Raw genomic sequence first — 7,529 nt, 5'->3', positions numbered from 1 at the left:
AAGTGAGTCGTCACTTTTTATGGCTGTTTGTTTTCTTGTTTACAAACCCATCTTCCTTCCTCAAACTCCTACGAGAGAGGACAGCGAATGGATATGTCTGGCCTGTGCACTGTTAGCAGCATTAGCCTAGCGTCGAGGGCTCTTCTGTAATCAGCATTTGGAGCAGTGTTGTAGCAGCTGCTACTGTTCGACTTCACAGAGTCTTGGTGGTTAGTGCTCGTCTCTCAGTCTCTCCTCGGCGCTTTGGACAGGGTACAAGAAGTCTACATCTCTGAAAAATGTAGCCATTTGTTCTTTGGAAGAGATTCAGACCTTCTGCAATGTCTGGGTGGAATTGTGTCGACTCTGCATGAGCCTAATTAGAGTGGTTCTTCTACGCAGTGACAATACATTATCAAACGGACCACTGTGGTTCAGAGCAAGTGAGTTATTTTTTGCCAAATATGTTGTCTGTTGGATCACCACTTTTTGGTAGAACTATAATTACAACAAGTAGCTTAAAATGAGTTTTCACATAGCTCTGATTACCAAGATATATGGGTTATCTTCTCATTCACTCCTTTGAAGTCTTCCAAAAACATGTCTAAGTGTAATTTCTTGTGACTTTTAATGCCTTAATGATCCAGAGCCTACTATACTATACTAGCCAGGCTTGAGCCAACACTCCGAGGGACCCGGAGCTTTGTGACTGCGACACCGCATGCAGCACCCCACCTCATACCGATGTACCCTTAAATGCAATGTGTTTTCAGTGCAGCATTAAAAGCCATGTTTACAGACTGATGTTAACTCACTATAACTGACCCACACACATGTAGCCTACACTACACACAGACATATACACGTTATCACACACGTAAACACAGCTGAGGCAATGCCATCATCTCTCTGTTATTTATGAAGAGCAAATTTTTTCTGTGAAGAACCGAACATTTCCTTTGACAGAAATTCCAGTCATGGATGGAAGCCCAGGGGATGTCTTTAAGCTCCTCTAACCTGGCAACCCAGACCTGGCACATAACACCAAGAGGAGTCAAATCCTTTTCGAACACCCTGAAGGTGTATTTCAACTCTCATCCAAAACCTGGCAGCACAGCGCTGTAACACAACATGAAATCAGCCATGTTAACCTGCTATTTTAGAGCAACGAACAGAAGAATTACTGCTTATATACAGAGAGAGAGAGAGAGAGAGAGAGACGGAGGGTGGGTGGGAACAGGGAGGTGGAAGGAAAAGAGAGCCATTCCAGGGGGACTAAAACAGCTGGAGATGTATAAATTACACCTGCTTGAATGTTTTACACTTTCTATAAGCTCTGAGAAGAGATTAGTTATAGAACAAGACAGCAACAGTGGCAACAATGGGAAACTAACTTCCAGAAACACAAGTATCTGTGCAGTTTTGTCTGACAGTGGCATACATTTATTGTATACTCATGAATAAAATATGCGTTAGCATAACTTATGATGAAAATAATCAATGTCAAAGGCTTTGGAAAGACAGTCTGTGCAATATATTGCAGCCATGTGTGAATTATGAGACACAGGGAGATATGGAGGCAAAATAGAAGACAATGGCATAAACGATATGATTGTTACGAATTATAATCGCCTGTCTGAGGACATCGTGACTGCATTTGTCAATTAAAAAACAATCACTCAAACTATCTGCGTATACCTCGTATAAATCACAGGAAAACAAACGGTTCCTACTTGAGGAGTGCATTTCTGCAAACGCTGAATTAATAAAGATGCTGCATTTCATTGGTTGCAACTATGTTTTTCTTAAACTTCAGACAAAAACTAAAAGGAATGATACATGTCTTTAAATCCGGTGGTTATTGCCTCTGCTTTATTTATCCTTCATCCTGAGCCAGCAGACTGATGCAGACAGTTTTACAGTAGCAGAGAAATACATACACACTCAAACATGACTGTGCATAATCAGCACTCAATAAAGGAGGAGGAGGAAATGGAGAGGGAGGAGGAGAGAGGCACAGAGATGGAGAGGGAGGGAGAGAGAGAGAGAGAGAGAGAGGAGAGAGAGAGAGACAGAGAGGAGAGGAGAGAGAGAGAGACAGAGAGAAGAGAGAGGGAGAGAGACAGAGAGGGAGAGAGAGAGAGAGAAGAGAGGGAGAGAGACAGAGAGAGAAGAGAGGGAGAGAGAGAGAGAGATGAGAGAGAGAGAGAGAGAGAGAGAGAGATGAGAGAGAGAGAGAGAGAGAGAGAGAGTGAGAGTGAGAGAGAAGAGAATGCTGATTAAGTGAAACAGCCTTATAAATTCAGAGAGAATGACTAGAACAGAAAAGCCAATAAAGGAAACAGATTGAGAAAGAGGCAAAGGAGAGAAAAAGTTTCAGAAATAATCTCGAAAGGCCAAATTCTTCCACATATATCTGATAAAACCTTGAAGTATAGCAAAGATAAACAATCAGCCTGTTTTTCTCTGTCTGCTATTACAGATCTCCGGGGGCTGGACAGAGGGGTTATAAGCAGTGTGTTAAACACATACACATCAGCAGCACCTCCAAAGATGTGAATCATCCACAGGTCACCATCTGCAAACATTGCTACAATTTATATACTGAGAGAAGAAACGACCAATGTCACAAATTAACGATGATTAGAGGTACGTGAAGAAAAACACTTTGAGCTTTATGTCACTTTGGTGTTATTTTTGGAAAGGGAGGAAATTTAAATACTGAATAATTATATAAAAAAATGCATTCACTGGTGTGTGTCCTTGATGTGTCTCCCTCTGTGTTGTTGTTCTAGTTTGTCAAAATAAAGCTGAGAAATTCACTGTGGTGTGAAATTTAAAGGGGTCACATCACGACAAATCCATACAAACAAAACAGCAAAATATCATTTAAAATATTCATTCATTATCTGTAACCCTTATCCAGTTCAGGGTCGTGGTGGGTCCAGAGCCTACTTGGAATCACTGGACACTTTTGAGTCACCAATCCACCTACCAACGGACTGTGGGAGGAAACCGGAGCACCCGGAGGAAACCCACGCAGACACAGGGAGAACACACCACACTCCTCACAGACAGTCACCCGGAGGAAACCCACACAGACACAGAGAGAACACACCACACCTCACAGACAGTCACCCGGAGGAAACCCACGCAGACACAGGGAGAACACACCACACTCCTCACAGACAGTCACCCGGAGGAAACCCACGCAGACACAGGGAGAACACACCACACTCCTCACAGACAGTCACCCGGAGGAAACCCAGGCAGACACAGGGAGAACACGCCAACTCCTCACAGACAGTCACCCGGAGGAAACCCACGCAGACACAGGGAGAACACACCACACTCCTCACAGACAGTCACCCGGAGGAAACCCAGGCAGACACAGGGAGAACACGCCAACTCCTCACAGACAGTCACCCGGAGGAAACCCACGCAGACACAGGGAGAACACACCACACTCCTCACAGACAATCACCCGGAGGAAACCCACGCAGACAGTCACCCGGAGCGGGAATCAAACCCACAACCTCCAGGCCCCTGGAGCTGTGTGACTGTGACACTACCTGCTGCACCACCGTGCCGTCCCTCATTTAAAATATAATTATATAAATGTGGTACATGAAGCCATAAATGTTTATTCCTTGCGCATCAGGTGTGAATGCACAGTACACTTGTTTTCGGTTTAGATTCATCTGTGCAATATTCTCAAGTGCACAAGCCAGCCACCAATTTTAGAATGTGTTTGTTGAGGATATTCTGAGCAATGTTTACCAGCCCTCATGCCCTTTGGCTAAAGTTACACCATCCAGCAACCAATTAAAGCCAGGTTTTGGAGTTTGTGTGTCAGACAGACATGAACTGTGACGTGTGCCTCTTTGAAAAGCAGACTGAGCCGTGTAACCTCTTTCCCCCTTAAACACACGGCTGAGATTTGCAGCCCACCGGGCTTTACCACATTGCCTTTAGGGCTTTGTTTTATTTTGCAGTGGAGAGAGCAAAACTTTTTTTTCCATTACAGCTCTTCCAGCACAGAGGGAAAGGGCAGAGAACTGTGCTTGCTCTTTTTTTTTCTCTCTCTTTTTAAAATAAACCATCACTTACACAACCACTGTAATAATGATGACATAAACTAGAAAAAAGGACAGACACATGGATAAATAGCCTTTAAATTAATAATGAGGGTGTCTGATTTGTCCTTTTTCTCCTACTATTAAAAAAATATACAGAAGCTCTGTCCAAATTTGCCACGTCTGTGTAATGGAGCGTAATCATTCAACCAGCTGATCATCCCAGATTTCATCAAATAAAACACTAGAAATAACCTGGTACTGCAGTATTTTTAATGCCGTCTGGAAGGATGACGCTATATCAGTCAACAAATATATGACCGGCTGAAATTAGGAGAGCAACAACAAAAGGAGCTGAAACCCTAGCAGTTTTCCAATAAAATGCAGAGGGGAAAAACCATTTCACGTGTGCTGTATGTAGCGTGCATGTTTGAATCCACTTGTTTAGAGCTCTTATATAGCTGGGTATCTAAGGAGGAGGAGGAGGGGACAGTGGGTAAATATAGCAGCATGCTGTGGGTGCATCGGTGTGCAGAGCTCCTCTAACTGACATGACTTCAGAACTCGGTTCCCATCTGTGTGGGTGGCAGCAGGACAGAAAGAACAGAAACTGGTCTCAGGGGCAAGCAGGAGACATTTGGGGCCTTACGGAGGAGGATCTGACACACGGAGCCAGAAGAGAACTACTTCTTCAAAAAGTCAAACAAAGTGATACATATGCAATGCAGAGTAGAGACGAGAGGTTTTTATTTATTTTACATTTTAGATTATAATAGTATACTCTTGGAAAATGTAGGAAAATGTTAGTGTAAAGTGCCATGGCTGTAACGACATGATATAAGTACATTTTATCATTAATAAATGCAGGGGTTGGACAATGAAAGTGAAACACCTGGTTTTAGACCACAGTAATGTATTAGTGTGGTGTAGGGCCTCCTTTTGCGGCCGATACAGCGTCAGTTCGTCTTGGGAATGACATACACAAGTCCTGCACAGTGGTCAGAGGGATTTGAAGCCATTCTTCTTGCAGGATAGTGGCCAGGTCTCTACGTGATGCTGGTGGAGGAAAACGTTTCCTGACTCGCTCCTCCAAACCACCCCAAAGTGGCTCAATAATATTTAGATCTGGTGACTGTGCAGGCCATGGGAGATGTTCAACTTCACTTTCATGTTCATCAAACCAGTCTTTCACCAGTCTCGCTGTGTGTATTGGTGCATTGTCGTCCTGATACACGGCACCGCCTTCAGGACACAATGTTTGAACCGTTGGATGCACGTGGTCCTCCAGAATGGTTCGGTAGTCCTTGGCAGTGACGCGCCCATCTAGCACAAGTATTGGGCCAAGGGAATGCCATGATACGGCAGCCCAAACCATCACTGATCCACCCCCATGCTTCACTCTGGGCATGCAACAGTCTGGTGGTACGCTTCTCTGGGGCTTCTCCACACCATAACTCTCCCGGATGTGGGGAAAACAGTAAAGGTGGACTCATCAGAGAACAATACATGTTCCACATTGTCCACAGCCCAAGATTTGCGCTCCTTGCACCATTGAAACCGACGTTTGGCGTTGGCGTCAGTGACCAAAGGTGTGGCTACAGCAGCCCGGCCGTGTGTATTGACCCTGTGGAGCTCCCGACGGACAGTTCTGGTGGAAACAGGAGAGTTGAGGTGCACATTTAATTCTGCCGTGATTTGGGCAGCCGTGGTTTTATGTTTTTTGGATACAATCCGGGTCAGCACCCGAACATCCCTCTCAGACAGCGTCCTCCTGCGTCCACAGTGAATCCTGTTGGATGTGTTTCCTCCTTCTTGGTGGTATGCTGACGTTACCCTGGATACCGTGGCTCTTGATCGATCACAAAGACTCGCTGTCTTGGTCACAGATGCGCCAGCGAGACGTGCACCAACAATTTGTCCTCTTTTGAACTCTGGTGTGTCCCCCATAATGTTGTGTGCATTGCAATATTTTGAGCAAAACTCTGCTCTTACCCTCTGCTAATTAACCCTTCACACTCTGCTCTTACTGCTGCAATGTGCAGTTAATGAAGATTGTCCACCAGGCTGCTCCAATTTAGTCACGAAACCTCCCACACTACAATGACAGGTGTTTCACTTTCATTGTCCAACCCCTGTACATTTAGATAATATAAGTAAATAAAACATGTTCAATTATTTTTTTTTACCATGTCTCTACTTGTTTTGATTATGCTTTTATTTATAAAATCTATACTTTTATGTTTAAGGGCTAGTGTATTTATATTATACAATTTTATTTTCCTCCTTTCCATCAGAATCTAAGGCAGAATATTAGAGGCAGCTACAGCCATCAAGGAGCCAGCAGACATCCGACCATGTTTAATGTCTCCAGCAAAGAGGAAAAAAGCAAACATTAACGAATCCCAAAAACAACAAACTGTCCCAGAAGCCCATCAGCACCAGTCCAAATGGCTGCTCCCTTTTTAAAGCAGACGCACGCCACAGTGCATTTCTAGAAAACTCCATTGGCATGAGGCTCAGTGTGTAATTAACAGCTGCTACACTGACGAGGTGCTTCATCCTCTAACACCCATTATCACCAAGCGGACATGCTGTACCTCACCACTGCAATGAAGAGCGAGAGTGCAGTTTAAGGGACCAAACATTAAGATACATGTGTGCCGCTCGTCTTATCTCAAAAAGGGAGTGGGAGTGAGAGAGAGAGAGAGAGAGAGAGAGAAAGGGATGGCCACCCGTTGTTTATTGTCCTGTGGTAATGGGACAGAGTAATTTCTCATTTGTAATAATATCAAAAAGCAATTACGCACGGCGTGAATAAAAGCCAGCCAACAATGGAGGCTATCAATCATAGTAGAAAGAGGCATGAACAAGAGGGGAAATTTCCCCCCCTCCCTCATTCATTTTTCCCTACTGCTTGTCTTTTGTGCACTCCTCTCATCGGAGTAATGGGTTTGAATCAAGAGCAGAAAGAGAGCGAAACAGAAAGGGAGAGAGAGAGAGAATGAAATGTCTATTGCCTACTCTCCAGCTCTAATATCGTCTGTGTGCGTAAGTGCAGAAAGCCTGATGACGCCATTGCTCTTCTGCTAATAACACTGGTACTGGTTTACCCCTCATCTAGAGTCATGCTGCCATTCCCATGCACAGTCACAAGCCTAATAACTAAAACATATTCTGATATTATGATGTCTAACAGGCCTGCTGCCATCTGCTAGATGCTCATTTACCAGCTGTCCAGGGCCTTTCTCTTCAAAAACAAACTAATTACATACACAGCTACAGCTTCAAATAGAAAATGTCAAAAAGCATCAGCTTTGTCTATGAATCTCCAGACTTGCTTCAATCAGCAGGTAATGAGACCAGGAAAATATTCAAAACATCACTCTCCATCCTCATCCTAGATGACTTTACAGCTGCGAAAAAAGAAAAAAAAATGTTACTTTCAGGGCTGATTTTCTAAGCGCACATACTCTA

The sequence above is a fragment of the Hoplias malabaricus genome, chromosome 2 (genome assembly GCF_029633855.1).
Source record: "Hoplias malabaricus isolate fHopMal1 chromosome 2, fHopMal1.hap1, whole genome shotgun sequence".
NCBI lineage: Eukaryota > Metazoa > Chordata > Actinopteri > Characiformes > Erythrinidae > Hoplias > Hoplias malabaricus.
This window is presented reverse-complemented; position numbering follows the sequence as displayed.